The sequence below is a fragment of the Dermacentor variabilis genome, chromosome 5 (assembly GCF_050947875.1).
Source record: "Dermacentor variabilis isolate Ectoservices chromosome 5, ASM5094787v1, whole genome shotgun sequence".
Classification (NCBI taxonomy): Eukaryota; Metazoa; Arthropoda; class Arachnida; order Ixodida; family Ixodidae; genus Dermacentor; species Dermacentor variabilis.
The window spans coordinates 72,481,272-72,500,130 of record NC_134572.1 but is presented as its reverse complement, the minus strand read 5'-3'; the positions used below and the strand labels follow the sequence as shown (position 1 = coordinate 72,500,130).

At 45.1% G+C, this 18,859-nt stretch overlaps 1 protein-coding gene across 6 annotated transcripts in view; it reads left to right on the top strand.

Annotated features, from left to right (window-relative positions):
* LOC142582787 (dopamine D2-like receptor) overlaps window positions 1-18,859 on the top strand; it is a 470,062-nt gene that overhangs the window by 239,943 nt on the left and 211,260 nt on the right. Inside the window, exon 1 of one of the 6 annotated variants that reach the window (XM_075692830.1) lies at window positions 4,254-4,397. The exons of 4 other annotated variants lie outside the window; for them this stretch is intronic. The gene's annotated coding sequence lies outside the window, so the exon portion shown is untranslated. Of the gene's footprint in view, window positions 1-4,253; window positions 4,398-18,859 lie in introns of those variants that run through there. One more of the 6 variants, XM_075692828.1, reaches the window with a different exon arrangement.

Genomic DNA, 18,859 nt, shown 5'->3' with positions numbered 1-18,859 from the left:
CCTTTTGATTCTTATTTCTACATTGTAACATAATCGGGGCACATAAATACAAAGCGACTTTTTATCTCACGCTACAGATATATTGTTTACCTTGTCTTTAACAACGTAAATAATATATCAGGACAGCACAGGACCTAAATTCTATCCGTGTTGTTTTTGACATGGCACACACGTGGAAGGAGAACCTAAAGAAACCTTGCAATTTTAGATAGAACACGTGCCAGCGTGGAAGCAGGATGATCTACGGTAGTGAATCGTTGAATAAGATATCTCTTGAACGCTTTAGCTATTCGGCCATCTCCTGCTTGCAGAGAATAAGGAGCAAGAATGTTGCGTTTCCTTGCGTTCTTTGAAGACGCACTGCTTCTTCATATTTGGTAGTACTGTCGGTGCTTGCTCTGTCTGAAGCTCTTATGAAAGCAAGAAAAAGGAAAAAAAAAAGAACTTGAGCTATTCATCAGTGCGTGAACAAAGGGAGTTTGGAGCCGCCTTTCAAGCAATAGAACTTGAGTTCTCAATTCGAAAATATTAGCCCCGGGCTCCTTCGGCTCGCCTAGTGTTCATCTGTTGATTGACATCTGTACTTTAGGGCACTTACATTCAACAAAACCATGGCGCTTACAAGAAATACGAAGTGCTATATCCGGTTTACCACTGAATTCCTTTCATTAGGTGAAGCGCCAATAGTGATGGCACAAGAAGGAATACAGACAGGACAAGGAGCTTGTCCTGTATGTATTCCTTCTTGTGCCGTCACTATTGGCACTTCACCTAATGAAAGCTATGCACCAACTAGCCCCACAACGTGTTTTACTGCATTACCACTGAAGCCGCAACAAAAGACCATGTCTCGAATTGTTGTTTTACAAGGAGTACGGCCCATATTTACTAAGTGCTTCGAACACCAAAGCGGTTCGTAAGAACACTGCAACCAGTTGTGATATTTATTTATTTGAACATACTGCTAGCCTCACATTTGAGGCTGTTGCAGGAAAGGGGCAGGATACATATTCAAGAGAACACAGTTCAAGTAGGCGCAGACACAGATAAGTTTAGGTTAACAAGGCAGTACATATGCACTCTATATTCATTATACAATTTCTATAAAAGGAGCGGGGAAATATAGTAAACGCCATGTTGGAAGGTTTAGCACACAGAAGAAGAACAAAGAAGAAACTTAAATATATTGGATGGAATATGGATATGGCCAACATGTCATTCAAAAAAGAAGTAAAATTACAATGTGCAGTTTTACCCGTCAAAACCACGATATGATTATAAGGCACGCCGTAATGTGGGACTGCGGATTAATTTTGACCTCCTGGGGTTTGATTCCATGCACCCAATGCGCGGTACACATTTTTTTCTTTTTTTTTCATTTTGCACCCATTAAAATGCGGCCGCCGCGGCCGGCATTTGATCCAGCTACTTCGTTCTTAGCAATGTAACGCTGAAGCCACTCAGGGACCACGGTGGGTGATATATTATTAGCGAAGGCCGACGGCCAGAGAAAATATGTTCTTACGTAAGCAAATCCTTTGTATGTTCGGCCGCAGCACCTAAATCAACAACGCCGTTTCTGCGCGGAAAGGTTGCGCAAGAATGAATGTTGTACAGCCGTCATTTTCATAAAGATAAAATCGACGCATAGCAACAAGAAAATAACAAACAGAGATAGAGAGAGATAGAAAGTCAAGAATAGGCCGCGTCCTGAACGCGATAGCAATATCGACGTGTCAGAACGAGCAAGCAGATCTCACGGTGATATCACATGTAGAGAAATCTGCAAAATAGGGACACATCATTTTCGTTTTTCTCGCGAGCGGCTTGAGAAGGACCTGGTATTGATGTTGCACAAGTGACATGTCATACTAAACGCAATGCCTATGACACACACTGCCTTGCTGAAGAAAAAGTTGAAAATATAAACATGCTAAGCCCTTTATCTCCCTTTCTTTCACTTTCTTTTTAGCTCATACAGAAAACTGTAGGCATAACAATGGCCTTGGTCTTGTCTGTAACAGTTCGTTCACGTAGGCCTTTTTCACCAATGGGTATTGTGCTTCTCTTGAAAGAAAGTACAATGCAGGGCGTTGCTCCTTCTAGAAGCATCCTGCGGCGGCCACGGTCGCTGCTACTGACCGGGCATTTGTCGCTGTGTTCTTCACATTGTTGAACTCTTGAGCTGGTCACGTGACTGACAGATGCGACTCATCCCCACTTCACTTAGCGAGGCCGCCATTCGATGACTCTGGGACCGCCTCATTAATTTTTGTTTCGGTTATTGCTCTCACTAACCGTCTTCTTCGACAATCGCCTTTCTTGGTTTGACCATTGAATGCACTTTACTCTCAGATCATCGCGCGTTCACAGCTATACGCCGCACGACACAATGCACTTCTGAAGTTAACTTAGGCGTGAACCTCCAGCTTGACCTACAGTACCTGTTTAACTGAACTCTTTGCGGTTGTTGACTGTCGCGTGGTCGCCGCACTTTCAACGGTAATAGGACAAAAATGAGCAATGGAGCAGGTTGAAAGCGGGCGTAGCACCTACGTTACGACCTGTGAACAGTGGGACCTGTGAACAAATAAATTATGAATTGCTCAGAGATGTCGTACTCATTAAAAAAAAAAACAAAAATTTCTCAGTCACGGTACCGATGTCAAGCTGTAATATAGACCTATAATCACTTAGCTGAAATCTTGTGCTCAGCACAAGTCTGGAGAAATGCGCCGTTAAAATCGGACGAAATGCAGTGTACCCCTGTGTAACATAACGTGCTGATAACTGCTGACTGGAAACATCGACGGATTTCGCCACAGTGGTCCAGCAAGATGGGCAAGGTGATGACGTGGGTAACTTTATATATATATATATATATATATATATATATATATATATATATATATATATATATATATATATATATATTATATATATATATATATATATATATATATATATATATATATATATATATATATATATATATATATATATATATATATATATATATATATATATATATATATATATATGTATATACAGTTGAAGAAGACAAACCAGTGAAATGCAGGTCTAGTAACGTTTCGGCAGGTAGCTTTTCCTTCGTCAGCGTAAATCTTTACTCTTTAGTAGGTTTTCTTCTTCAACCGTGCATTCCACGGGATGCCATGATTTCACATATCTAAACTTGATTACCTTATTTCATATATAATCTTCATTTCAATGCCTATAATGCCAAATCAAGTTAACTAAATACGGCTTGGGCAAATAAACAATGTATAGAACACAGAGCCTCTATTCCACACAACCAAAACACACGCAAAGTTATCCAGCCTCACTGGCAAAGATCTCCCACTCCCCAGTATCGCTGTTTTGCGTGACCACAGAACAACAACGACACGATGTCTTCTTAACGACCCCGCCCCCCCCCCCATCCCCCCACCCCAATATTGTGGGTAACCATGGCCATCACTCACATGAGCTTCAATCCTGTCTGTCTCTTTTTTCCGAGCTTTTGGTCACTGCCTCGGCCTTGTCGTACCTCGTTACATTTTGAGAGATAGGAGCAGAAATACAAGAGAAAAACAAGAACAAAAAGGATCATCCATAGGTCGGCGTAAACGAGCTGCTGGAGGAGGAAGCTTCCGCGAGGCCAAGTCACCTGTCGTCTCGTTGGAAGATGCGCCGATATGTCGTGGGCTTAGCAAAAGCCAAATCCCGCTATAATGCGGTTGATAAATGCCTCCTGAGCTGATATCTTCTGTGGCCACTCCTGCTGCCCGCGACCTCATGCGTCGACCAGCCTGTTCGTGGGGAGCCACACAGTTCGCATCGACGGTTCTACTCTGGGGTTTCTTTCTTTCTTTCTTTCTTTCTATCTTTCTTTCTTGCTTGGATTTCTGTGCGTTTTTTTATTCTCTCTCAGTTCTGTTCGTTCCTTCTTTCATTCACTCTCCCTTACTTCTTTCATTCTCTCTCTCTCTCTTCTTTTTTTCTTGTTCCCTCTCCTACTGCTTCATTCCTTCACTTTTCCTTTTCTTTCTCTTCTTGTCTTTCAATCGCAGTATTTTTTCTTATTTCAATCTCTCTCTCCTTGCTTTTTCTTTCCCTCTCCTATCGTGTTTCTTCCCTTCTTTTTCTTCCTTTTCTTTCGCTTCCTGTCTTTCGATCGTTGTGTTTTTTCCTTCCTTCATTCTCTCTCTCCCTTCTATCAGGCAGCAAGCTGAGACCCGCCACTGGAGCTAAACGCAGTGGCTCATGTTTCCCGATTCAAGAGATCACGCACGTTGTGTACTAATGCATGAAATGGAAGGACATGCTAGCGCTCGATGCGGATGGCAAACGTTGCCTCTATGATAGAATGACTGGCGCGTGTTTCGAACGTATCGGTAAGTCGATTAGTGTTGTCTTTAGTTGTGCATTAGCAGCATCCGTGAAATCGCCGTGAGCAGTTCTTCCGGCGTTTCGGAGAGCTTTGAAATGCTGCAAGGAAAGAAGAATGATGGGTGTAACGTTAAGGGATAAGAAAAGAGCAGATTGGGTTAGGGAACAAACGCGAGTTAATGACATCTTAGTTGAAATCAAGAAAAAGAAATGGGGGCATGGGCAGGACGTGTAATGAGGAGGGAAGATAACTGATGGTCATTGAGAGTTACGGAATGGATTCCAAGGGAAGGGAAGCGTAGCAGGGCGCGGCAGAATGTTAGGTGGGCGGATGAGATTAAAAAGTTTGCAGGGACAACATGGCCACAAATAGTATATGACCGGGGTAGTTGGACAAGTATGGGAGAGGCGTTTGCCCTGCAGTGGGCGTAACCAGGCTGACGATGATGATGATGATGATTAATTGCTACATCATTTCTAGTTTTTACGCTTTCGTTAAAATTTGTTAAATCAGTAAGGCTTTGTTGATACTGCCTCTACCGATGTTATTTAAATCAAATCGATTCTTGTGGTCATCTTTCGTAGTTAGTGAAGCTGCAGCCATGTGAAGGGCGAGCTGAACAATTTTACTAGGGAGAGGGGATGCAATGTTGTGACATGGGGTTTCTTGAAAGATTTACCTTCGCCGCCTACTGACGTTACTGATTTTGATTTGGAAGCCTCATATTGAAATAAAATAAACTTAAACTTCGCTGAATCCCCCCCCCCTTTGTTGGCTCACCACTAAAAAATAATAATAAATGCCTCTGTTTAATTAAGGGACGCGCGGTTTTGAAAGCAATCTCTGACGTATAAAAATGAAATTGGAATTGTGAGCAGTCATAAAGAAGGCGAAACAATCTGAAAGACTGAACAGTCGTACAGAACACGCAACATTTACTGACCAATGTTCGTGCACGGCAAGGAAGCGTCCGCTATTTCTTATTTCACAAACACATCCTCATAACACAAGGCGACAAGCATGATGATACAACAAAAATGTAAATGAGAGAGCCCGTGAGGGGTAAAAATATTGCCGAATGGAAGTAGGACTGTACGGGCTGAACGAACGGCAAAAAGAGGGCCTATAATGTTCACCAAATACACTTAGACATGTTCTCAGAGATTCGTCAAATGTGAAACTTCAAGGAAAGCTTTCTTTTATAACTTATTATATAATGACAAGGATGTTTTTTTTTTATATGGCATATATCCGCACAGTTAGTCGTTCATCAAATTCTCTAACTACATCTTCAGTACCCAGAGCGTATGCGTCATATCGCATTATTGGCTAAACTCCTTTCACATTCTTTTTAGCACTCACCTCAAGATATTCAGATCGTTTTGCTATTATCTGCTCTCACTAATGCTACAGAATCTATGTTTGTGTATTTTACGACGAAAATGAGATGTCTCGCAACGTACTCCTTTTTGTTCTTTTATAAACCAGTCGCTGTCAAGAGATCGGGTTAGACGGTATATCAGCTACGCAATTCCTTTGTGCTCTACATAAACAAAAATAAAATTTAGAAATAATTGTCCAAATAAAATTTAGAAATAATTGTCAAGATTCTGGAGCCAATATCAAGAGAATAAAACTGTAAAGCTTCACTTACACGACGCCGGTGAAAGTGGCTTGAGCCAGACCATGGGACGAGACAGTCTAGCGTTTCCAATGAACTCCTTTCGATCAGGCATGGTTATGAACTGCAACCTGCTTCGAAGCAACACAACAAAGTGCGCCATGAATACAGCGCATTTGCTTTCCTTTTTCTTCTGTCTTTTAAAACTCTCAGCCTTATATCTTGCTTGTCCTTCTCGTAGTAAATCTGAAAATATTGCACCACTTGGAGTTGTTCTTTTTTTTTTTTTTGCTGAAATCATGGTACATGAGCGTTTTGAGCAGTACCTCATGGGAATGTGGCCTCCACAGTTGCGAAATAAATCCGTGACGTCGTCGCCAGCAGGACAACGCAACAGCCACTCAGTCACAGCGGAAGGTTTCTTAGCAACTCTAATCGTTTAATAAAATAATTCTGCTTGTGACCGACGTCGCGACATCATTCTGCGATTCTCTAAGGTGCGAAACAGCTCCACCTTAAAATAATGCTGAAATATTTTAGCAGTTTGACCCGAACAACGATGCATCGACAACGGTAGTAAGGTTCAGAGCTACATGGGCACCGTTCGGATGGTGGTCTAACTATACACGGGTGCGACATGTTGGCGCGATGCATCACGCAAGCCAACTCTCCGCTATAGCTGAAGGAACATCTCGCTGACTGACACGCTGGCGTGATGAGTTGCACGGCCAGGGGGCGTTGCAAGCCTCGTACCTCACTGGTGCACGAGATGAGACTGACGGGACGCCGTCGGGGCTTCTTAGCGCCTAGCAAATATGAGATAACTTTAGCTTTACACTTATAGCCCGTTCTGCTAAAACCAGAACACACACAACAGTTTAGCGGGAACGCAAGTTCGCTTGAAATGTTGGCGCGCACATCGCCCATGCCAGCAGTGGAAGGCAGAACGCTCTCCTGGGAACGTAGCCTCGGACGCTCGCTTTCGGCGATACTACCACTTTCGCGTGACGTAGTGTTCAAGCAGCCAACCAACTCATTCGGTTTTTCTCAACGAGCCAATAAGGGTGCACTGGAAGTGATATCGCCGAACGCAGCCATGCGAGAATACGTCCCCTGGCTCCGCCACCGAGGCAGTTGTGGTGGTGGTAAAAATGTATTTCTTACACATGGGTACCATCCTCCCTCTACGCATACATGTAGTTACCATCTGTGGATGAAAGGAAAGGGGATGGAGTTCTACTGAGTGGGTGTACTTGAAAGTACGTGAGCAACTGTGCTTCTTGGAGGCGAATAAGCGATGTGTTGACGGTGTGTCCTGGTTGATTCATTCGTTTTTTTTCCCTGTAAACGCACTACCCGTCTTTGAAGACCCTCTAGTCCTCCGCACGCGAGCAATGCATGAGCCGTCGAGCGGGACAGCATGACGATGACGGCGAGAGTATGCCTTGAGCGTTCGTATAATGAATTTCACGACAATAAGCGTATTCTAGCCGTGCCATAGACGACGAAACGTTTGCAGCCTATCCTTGTCGGTAGTGACGCTTCGAAGATCACTTCCCTGCTTCTTCAGGAGCATATGCAGCAAATATGTTTGCCATTTTTTGAAATTATGCAGTCAGAAGTTGAGACTTGCTCGTTCGGGGCTGTGGACGAAGAAGCGTCGACGGCTTTCTCCGCTGAAGTTATCGTATACGCAACAAAGCATCACACTTGACATATGACAGCGGTCCATCTTGGGAGACTCAGTTCAATCTCGGTCCGGCGAGCAGCGTGCTGGGCGGAAGAAGCTGAAGCACTCGTTAAGCAGACACACTCGTTAAGTAGGAAGTGCCTGGATTCACAAGTCTGCTCCATTAATTACGTATTCTATGTTGTATGCGCGCTATGCAATACAAGTCGCAGTTTCACCCGAAAGGCGCAGCATCGATTGCGATAGGAAATTAGTAGACAGCTATACGAAGTAAGGACAGTAGTTTAATCGGCCGTACAAGCTTGGGAACATTCGCTTACTAACTAAATTGATAAGCATGGTGTCAGCGAGCGCAGGCAAACACGAACACATCACACTCGATGATCGCCGACACTAGCTGTAAAATGGTGGCGTGAGGAAGCGCGGCAGCGGAGCTTCAGTGTAAACTCAGCAACAAAAACCCAGCACACGCAAAGGTATGAGTTGTCTGCAGACCGCTTTCAAGATAAGGCGCGGTGGGCCGCGCAGTTGCTGCCTAAGTAGAATGGCACCCTCCCCCCTCTCTTTCCCGCGCTGCCTCCCCGCTTGCCTACCTTGCGCGCGTGAGATTGAGCCGCGATCGTTGGCTCACCTTGGGCGTGGTCGCGAAATACGCAGTTGCAGCCCCCCCCCCCCCATGCTTCCCCACTGCCTTTCGCGCGAAAGAAGACGACGCGTTTCTTCTCAGCTTTCCTCCCTTCCGTGCGCCAGATTGCGCCACGATCATCAGCTCCCGTCGCACACGTTCACTCGCACAGACAACACAGGGCGCGCAGCGACGGTGTTATCGCCATCGGACTGTACATGGAACATCACGGCGACGCCGACGTCAACGGAAGAAGTGCGCCTGGAGTGTCCATATAATTGCTGTAGCAATAATACTGTGCACACCATCAAAATGAGTGTGCGTGAGTAATAATGTATGTAATTCTTTCAAGAGATCCGTAGATTAGCACTCTTTGGCCATCACTGCCTCTTGCGCCATAAAACTCCATATATCATCATTAGACCTCTAGAAACAACGATTACACAGAAGGTATTTTCAACGCTTTTCTTAGTGCGGCGTTGCTGTTTAATATTAAAGTATGTCGCAACGTACCCACACTTTGAAGCGGCAGGGTTATCAGGTAAGCATAAAAGGGGCTGTTCACCTTCCTAACAGGTTAAGTATTGAGCGCCATAAAACAAACAGTGAAGCCGCATCGAAAATGCACTGAAAGTGCGTTTCATGTGATTACTATTAAGAGTTCACCAGTTTGCTTGCTCATCGCACACATTCGCTGTCTGACGAGTTTACATGTTATTCACCGGCTGCGGTTCACTGGCCAATTTTGATTGATAATGAGACAGTATCGCAGGGCTGAGTCGCGCACAGCACCTGTCTGCAGAAAGTTCGTGACCTCGATGCCGACCAGCTGATGCTGTCTCGATGTTAAGGATGCACAGTTTTGCCGAACGTGTATGCACGGTGTGCAAGTCCTCTCTCTCGGACGTCAAAGCACCGACGTCTGCAAAGGTTCTTTGTGAGCCGCCCTCGTGCGCCGGCAGGCGGGCCGGCGGATGGGCGCAGACTGGGAAGAGCTGTGCCTCAAAGGAGATTGGAGAGCGCTGTTGGAGCATTATTGATGCTGATTAAAGGCTCGCCTATCTTCGAAGTACTCTCTTCACGAGCTTACTGGCACGGCATCTTTGTCCCCAGCCTTCATAGACTTTATGCGCCTCCAGTATCTTTTGAGGCCGTCTATAACTTCCGGCCTTGGGGCTCGCGAAAATGACTAAGCTCAACGGCGCGTGATCTACTAAACTTATTATTCTGGTTTTCTTTAAGTGAATGTGCCCGCTTTCCTTACGGTATGTAATTTTCATCGCCGGCAATGCAGCGGAAAAAAAAAGGGGGGGGGGGGACAAGGGGCGATGGGAGAAACAAGATTATTGAATAAAAATTCTCCATCAATCAACGGGGTTTCCAGATTCACGCGCATGAGAGATAAAACGTGACCGTCATTGGCACCCGGAAATGGGTTAGTAACAAGTGACCTTCGGGGCTTTGTAGCAAACTCCGGTACATTGGACGGGATTTAGGAACAAATATAATAAAGAAAATGAGAAAATCAAAAGCGTCTCTCACATGAAGAACGGTGACAGCAGAGAATACAGACTGAAGACCAGCAACACGCTTTGGCCTCCGTCCCATTACGCTGTCTTCGCAGTTGCGGCTTTTCTTACCTTCGACGCATCTCGGCCAAACGCGCATCAAAAATTATTTTCCGCAGCTGCCTTTCATACGTGAGGGAGACATTCTCTTTTGCATCGCTTCTCCTTTGCTGGTTGCCACGTCACTTCATTTCTTGCTGCAGTGATTACAGCCTCACCTCACGGAAGAACAAAAACGAACGTTATACTTCGATATGACACACATTCCCAGCGCACAGAGGTCTTCGGGTCATGAAAGCAATATTTTTCGGCCTTTACAGGACTTGAACTCTATTTATGCGCGCGCGATATACTCAAAACATAGAGCACATCTTTTACTTAATCGGCTTCGTGGAGAAACTGTCGTCGAAATGCACATGCCAGCGGCGGTGCTTAGGTCGCTTCACCTTAGTTTGAACCCAAGTCCCGCCCCTTCGCGTGCAAACTCATTTGTTGGAACCATCCAGCTTTCGTATACTGGAACTCTTTTGAGTCCTCGCCGGTGTATCAGAGGAAGTGCGCTTCAAGTGTTGCGTGTCCGGAAGACCAGCCGATACGGCACGTGGAACTAAGCGGCTGATTCGAACGGGAAATGGGCTTCGAATGTTCGTCTCTGGAGCGCGCAACTTGGTCGCCAAGCGCACGCGCGTCGTTTTAGCGGTTTCGCGCAGAAAGACATCTGATGCCGCGGCCTCTCGGAACACAACCGTCATGGAGTGGCGCGTCTTGTTACTTTGCCACCATTGTGCGTGAAAGATTTTGTTTTAAATTTCCATCAAGCTCCTCTTACCGCTGTTCAGCGAGGCTGTGATATAATCAACGTAGTTAAGTTTACTTACATGTGGTGTAATTGCAGAAAGAATGGGCGGTTTTGGGCCATTGTGCATTTTGTGTATGTTGGCGAGACCTCAGTGTTCTTCTGTTTCATTTTTATTGTTGTTTTATAGTTATTCCCACCTGGAGGCGATTTCTTTCTTTTTATATTCCTGCTGACATATTTGTCATTCTCTTACTTTGGTCCGTGATCCGTCATTTCGTTCCTTCTTGCCTTTTTCCTTCCTTTCTTCATATCTCCACGTTCTATATTTCCATGCCGTTTTCCCTGAAGAGTACCCACGACTCGCGCCCCTTTCATTGGCGGTTGCCAACCTACTTGTTCCTTCCGTTCTTCTGTCAGTTACATTTATGTTTTCAACCTGAATAGTAATAATAATCGTTCACTCACTCCTCTCTGGATCTTTTTCTTTCCCGATTTTTTCTTCTGCCCTTTTCAAGCGTGCGTGCGTGGTGTCCTTTCCAGGAGACAACTTAGGCTCCACTTAACTTTCTCTATGTTTACACGATTATTAAGGCGAGAGCTTTAAGTGGTTCCTTGCAATACCTCATATCCCCACCCCTCAATAGAAAAAAAAAAGCCGTGTCTGGACCAACGATACAAGTAGACGAGCGAAACCAAAAGTACCATCGTCAGCAATGCCTCATACGCGAAAAAAGCGGCGTCTAGTACAGTGATGCAAAAAATATGATGCAATAGATATAATAATCAGGAATAGCTCATACGCCCATAAGCAAGCAGAGATGAAATGGCTGAATTTGTATGAAGAATTGAAAGAAAGAAAGAAAGAAAGAAAGAAAGAAAGAAAGAAAGAAAGAAAGAAAGAAAGAAAGAAAGAACAGCACAAATGAAAGCAGAAAAAGAGCAAGAAAAAAAGACGGAAAGAAAGAGAGAATGAAAGAAGGAATGAAAGGACCTTTAGCTAGTGCATTAGGTGCTCGCATGTGTCGTTGACGAACACGACCCACAATGCAATACGTTTGCTTCATACTGCGGCTTGCTACGCCTCGCAAGAAGTCAGACCCCTTCGATCGTATAAGTTAACGCATTCCCACGTGTGCAACAGGCTTTTCCCTTCACGTGTTACAGGAATGAAACACGCTGCCGATTTTTTAAATAATTACGATTACGTTATTTATCCTTTTATCGCTGAAGAATTTTTTCTTCTGTGCAGAAACCGGCGACCCCATAGTTGCCACCTTGCCACTTTAACTTCAATCTATGAAACTAAATGTGCATTAGGGCGAGTAATCAAGCAGTCACTCGATTGTGTAGCAGCAAATTGAAACGATCTTATATTATATTATATTATATTATATTATGTTATATGAAGTATATTGAAACTTTATATATAATGCTCAGGAAGACTATATCCGTTAAATAACGGACAACCGATACCGTAATTCATATCTACGGCACCTGCATTGCACAGGGACCCCGCATGGTTTGATTCGATGCCCATTTTGTTCTTTTCTTCGTTTTTTACTCTATATGCCCTGCGGCAAATCCCCTGAATACGAAAAAAAAAGGAAGCATAATGGAAGTGCATGGAACTATCACACTAGTTCTGTGCCCTATCATTGCGGTTGCAATCCTTCAAGTTTCTTTAGTGACAGCAAGAGCGCCAACCCTCACTGTCTATTGTACCCTATCCTATGCGTGCCTTGCGCTGGCCAGTAGGCCGAACCTGTTGGCGCAACGTGCGCGCACAGGTCGTAGTCGTGATGCTCTTTAGTCGAGCTCGCGGGAATCGATGTCCCCGAATGAAGTGGCGAGACTCAGCTTGAATGAGTTTGTGTCATTCATAATTGAAACGGAACGGGCCCGAACATCTAAACCAGTCATGTGCGAGTTCTACAGCCTTGTCGTGAAGCAGGCGGATATATATATATATATATATATATATATATATATATATATATATATATATATATATATATATATATATATATATATATATATCTGTTGCCAAAACGCCTCTTCAGTTCAGTTAAGTTTTATTTCAGAGACGTGTAGTAAAAAGGTCGTTTTATAGCAAAACTTATGAGCAGTGAGAACTGCTTCTCTATAAAGCAGCCATTGCAACAGGTGTCCTTATTTTTTCTGGGGTATTTCGTTAGTATTAGGGATACATGGGAGTACGAATATCTCTGGGAACACCGAAAAAAAAATATTTGCCTCCATTCCACCCTGCGAAAGTGAATGTACAGCGAAGCTGTTGTCGACGTTAGACAAGCACCACCACCACAAGCACGTATACGTCATGCGCTCGCGCGCATGTGCGGAAGTGCGACATACATGCTCATTACTCGAGGCCCTCCGCCAAGCGCAAGTGTTTTTTTGAACTAATTCAATTTTTCAAAGCAAATTTTGGCACAAAATGCTTAAAGCGCGGCTTACCCACAAGACCTGGTAGCGTAGAACTGTAATTCTAATGTACGAGCAAACCTATTTCTGTTGCGTGGAAATTCAATACAAAGGCCTTCTCAAGATGCCGTTTTACAGTCTTTGGACGACAGTGTTTGCCATAATGTCGACTACAGTCACAGAACGCGCTATGCGACATTTGCAATGGGCAGAGTGTCCACGCATCAAAGGCAAATACATTGTGTACACACGTACGTCACGCGCGCGCTCATGCATTCAAAAGTGCCGCATCCATCCTCATTCTTCTAGGTCCTCCGCCAAGCGCAAGTGCGTTATTGAACTAATTTAATTTGTCAGAGTAAATTGCGCCGGAAAATTCGCAAAGTCGGACTTACCCACAAGCCGCAGGCACGATAGCTCCGCATTGTACTTCGAGTATGCGAGAATAACGGCATCGTCACGTGGCGATACCGCCTCATGACGTGTTTTAGTGACGTCATCAAATCAGACGGGATGTCATGCGATGACGTCTTTTTCAAGTAATGATGTCACCTGATGACATCAGTGAGGCCTCTTCGAGAAGCAGTACACTGCGCGCTTGCCGCTTTTTTTTTTTTTTTTTTGCACTGTCTCCGGGACCGGCCACCATTTTTGTGTGACCACCGCGCATGCAGACGCGAAAAAATCCCGACAAACTAGAGGCTAACAGCTTCGCTGTAAAAAACAACAATGGCATCGCTATCACTGTGCCTTCAAGCGCAGTCTCAACTTGGGTGGTGTCACCGTTGAAGAACAATGTTTGTGCTGCACAATCATGTTTTAAGTCTGCCATATTCCTTTTTTTTGCGCTGATATGCGTTACCACAATAATTCGTGCAGCTCACAGCAATGTCAAATTTCTTGCTAATTGAAAATATGATTAATACTTATCAGTTACTATAGTTTACAGTCACAAAAAGATGTCACGTTAAAGTGAAGAGTTTTCTGCGCCTACTCTTTACGATTACTTGCCTGACAACACTTGCTCGTTCAACAGAACCGTTAATCTTTCCGCACTTCATTATGAACAAAGGCGAGCAGAGAAGCCATAAACTTGAAAGTCACACTGCTGCGTACTGCGGGGCTTGTTTCTATCAAAAAAAGTGTTGAAAATTTGTGAAACAGGATTAGATGGCGTTCCGCCTTTTATTTCGTGGATGGACAGATGACGGCAATGCCATAGTGACTTTTCTTCAGTATAATTATTTACTAGAGATACTTCACGGGCTAGACCCTGGCTTGTGAGCTGTGTAACAGGTTGCGGCACGTAGACACTTTCCTTTGATTCAGCCAGCCATTTTATCCTTTAAGTGGTGGGATGCATGACGTACATCGGAACATTCTGTTATCACTGTCGGAGGTACCTTGATAGTTGCGCAATCGCTGTTGCTCTTGCACATTAGACACTCTACTGAAGGTAGTGCCTGTTGCGAACTCACGTGCAAGGGCTTGGGGCGGCGGCGGCATCGGCGGCGATGAAGATGGTGATATGAGCGCTACTGAGATCATTATAAGATTTAATACCTTTCTTTTTTTTTATAGAAGGTGGGCTTTGGCCATGCCTGGCCCTTGCGCCAATAAAAACCACACATTCATTCATTTTTTTATAGAACGACAATGCCGGCTATACCTTTATTATGAGAAGCTGCCTAACCACTCGAAAATCATTAAGCTGGGTATGCCTCTTGCAAGCACTCATAAAAGGACCGAATTGCTCAACTATCCTGAGCTAATGATTCTTATATATCGCCTTATAAGTTTCCTTAGAGCTGCATCATAAATGCAACAATACGGCTTATTATCGCCATCTTCCTTCTTTGTAGCCAATACAATGTGGAAGAGTTTTAGAAGCAAAGGAAACGGATAATGAAGGAAGGACACTCCAGGACATTTTTCGCAGCTGTCTTTTTCTTGTTACCCAAGTCTCTTGCAGATCCAAATGTTAAAATGAACTGCTACGTCAGCAGTGCACGTCGGTAGTGCTGAAAATGCGCGGATGGTGGCATTTACCTAAATATCAGCCTACATTTTCGTGCTCAGTGCGTTTCCGCAGGTACGAAATGCTGCAACTTACGCATTTGGTATAGAGGTTATGGCACTGAATGTATTGAAAGATGTGTAGTGAACCGCAGTCTTGATTGTGTTCGTGGTCGTGAAAATACTCCATTGGTAAATCGGGCCGCTTATTCACAAAAAAATATCTCATGACAGAAAATTCGGCCCAATACTGTAAGGCCGGATCTACCATAGGCGAAGGCCAATGGCCAATGGCAAGGATCACTTAGGAACGGAAACATTTGTGAGTTCTGCCCCTGGAGCGCTGGGTAGACGACAAACAAAAATAACATATATAGGGTGTGCCAGTGAACACTCTTAAATTTTTATTTTAAATTGCCTGTGGGAAACAGCACAATTTTAGTCCGTGAGCTGGTCTACTCGAAGAGGCTGAGATTACTTGCATGATAATATTGACATGCATAGTCAACTAATTAAGAAATATTACTGATTAAGTTTTTAACTAAATGTGTTACGGCACGTATTGCAGTTTTCACATTCTAGCCGGGAAGTTCTCAAGGCGTATCCACTTGCTACTAATCCTCAAGATAACACCAAATTCGAGATATTAATTCCAGAACATTGCGGAGAAATGTTCCAATTATTTTTGTGTTACAATGCATAAAACGACGTTTTGGTAATTAAGTGGAAAGACAGTGCGCTTTTATCGCAAGTGTGACGGCGCATGTCTCCTAAACGCTGCCGTCAACACAATTCTTTTCAAATTGACTCGCCTTGCGACTCACTAACTGGAGATTGTAAGGAAGGAAGGAAAAAGTGGAGAAGGTAAGGCAGGGAGGTTAACCAGTTTAGCTTAACCGGTTCGCTACCCTACACATGGGAGAGGGATGGGGAGATGAAAGATGGGGAAGGTGGAGAGGGAGAGAGAGCACATAGCACAGCACACACACATCGTCCGTTGGATTCCATCAATCTGGCATGGTACGTGATATCACTGTCACAGCCGCTTGTCCAATCCCGTCTCTTTCAAAAACCATAGTAGTCCCTTCGTCGCCTTCACCTGCGATGTCTTCTGTCGGTGGCATCTGAAAATCGTGTGGAGGGACAATGGTCTAGTGCCAAGGAGCGCTAGAACAGATGCCAAGGACTGTCGCTGAACATTATATTAAGGACAGTCACACAGAATGCGTTCCAGCGTCTCCTCGCAGAGACAGGCATTGCAGAGAGCGTTGTCGGCCATTCCAATGCGGAAGGAGCAAGATTTCGTGAAAGCCACCCCTAGCCATAAGCGATAAAGCAGAGTCGCCTCTCTTCGGCGGAGTCCAGTTGGCATATAGAGATTCAACAAAGAGGGCAGGTGGTATTGACGGTTGCTCTGGTTGGTCTGGCTGTTTGCTGTGCACCATAGAGAGAGCGTGATCTCCTGTGCAAGCGCTCGAAGTATGCTAGCTGCGTCGAATCGTGAAAGCGATATGGCCTCTTCTTGAGCGTCTTCAAGAGCTGCCCGAGCTGCATCATCGGCGTTTTCATTTCCAGTGACGCCGCAGTTACTTGGCAGCCACTGAAACGTCACGTGGTGTCCTTTCTTCTGTTATGTATGGAGTAGGCATCTAATATCGAATACGAGCTGTTCGAATGGCCCGCGACGCAGAGCTGATAGTACAGATTGTAGGGCTGCCTTTGAGTCGCTGAAGATTGACCATTGTTGAGGTGGCTCCCGGATTGACCAAACAAAGTGCAGCGCGAAGAGCAGCTAGTTCAGCAGATGTCGATGTTGTTGGGTGGTCAGTTCTAAAGCTTATGGTAATAGCTTTTGCTGGGACAACCACAGCACCGGACGAACACTGGATGTTTGAAGCACCATCAGTATAAATGTGTTCACTGTCCGCGTACCTCTCGTTCAGAAGAAGCAGAGACAGTTGTTTCAGCACAGGCGACGACAGTTCAGATTTTTTTCCCGATTCCTGGTACACTGAGATAGACTGTGGGGCTCATAAGACACCAAGGGGGTATCGATGGTTTAGATGCAGCGGTGAAGTCCGAGGGAAGTTTGTCGTTGTATTTGATGATAGTTTCAGAAAATGATGATTGGTGCCTGTCTGAAAGTAGTCCTGAAATGTGGTGATAGGGGGCACGTGCAAAATGTCTGATTTGCGTTCTCAGGGCTTCCACCGTAATGTGAGTTCGCATTGGATGGTCCCGAGCAATCGCAAGAGTTGCCTCTGTTGACGTGCATCTGGGCAAACCAAAGCAGACTCTTAGTGCTTGAGCTTGGGCTGCCTGCAGAACACGAATATTTGTCTTGCAGATGTTGTTCAGTACAGGTAGACTATATCTTTGAAAACCGAGAAAGAGAGCTCTGTAGATTTAAGCATTGCGTCTACTGACATCCCCACGTGTTTCCTGTCAAGTATTTATAGAACTGGAAAATTGCTGTCAGGCGCCGTTTCATGTAGGCCACGTGCGGGCTCCAACACAGGTCTCGGTCAATAATTACGCCAAGGAATCTGTGGGTTCGGACATAGGAAATGGTCCGCCATTGATTGAGATGACATAAGGCGTCATCGGTTTGCGAGTAAATGCTACTTGTACGCATTTTTCTGGTGATATGCTGAGACCCTGTTTACACAAGCAGTTCGCTGTGAAAGTTGCCGCTCTTTGAAGTCGCGCACGTATCTGAGGACGTGTGACTGCCGAAGTCCAGACACAGATGTCGTCAGCGTATATTGAAATTTTGATGGTAGTTGGCAGGTATTCAGCAAGTCCAACAAAAGCGAGGTTGAATAGCGTCGGGCTGAGAGCACCGCCTTGAGGAGCGCCCCTGCTGGTATAGCATCGAGTAGTTGGGCCATCGTCCGTTAACTCGAAGAATGATCTTGCAGATAGGTAACTTGCAATCCACAAAAGAACTCGACCACCTAGGCCAACCGTCGCAAGGGCGTCGAGAATGGCCTCATGTAATACGTTATCGTATGCCCCTTTCACATCTAAGAATAAAGCTGCAGATAAACGCTTACGGGACCTTTCGTGCTGGACATATGAAACGAGATCAAGTACATTGTCGATGGAAGAGCGGTCACGTCACAAACCAGCCATGGAAATCGGATAAGTCTTGTAGTATTCAAGGTACCATTCCAGCCGGCCAAGGATCATCCGTTCAATTATCTTTCCTACACAGCTGGCCACCGCTATTGGGCGGGAAGAGGTGAGTTCTAATGGGGATTTGCCGTGCTTTAAGAGTGGCACCAGGCGGCCTACTTTGCATTCGTCAGGAACATTTCCCTCCCGCCATGAGGAGTTGTAAAGGGTCAACATTTCTATCCGCGCGGACTCTCCGAGATAGCACAAGGCCTGCTATGACATACCATCCGGACACGGAGATGATGAGCGCCTGCAGAGAGCTAGAGCCGCTTCGAGCTGCTCCATTGTAAAAGCAAGGCCCATACGGCAATCATGGGAATGGGAGACGTCAGCTCGGGCTGGAGGATCTGGAGGAGTCGCTTGGTCTGTGATCCGCGCACAAAAGTCTTCTGCGACATGGATGTCTTGCCGCCCTTGGAAAAGCGCTAGCGCCTTGAATGGAAAACGCCGTTCCGGAAGGCAACGCAGACCTTGCACCGTTTTCCAAATGTGAGACAGTGGCTTGCGAGGGTCGAGTGTCTGGCA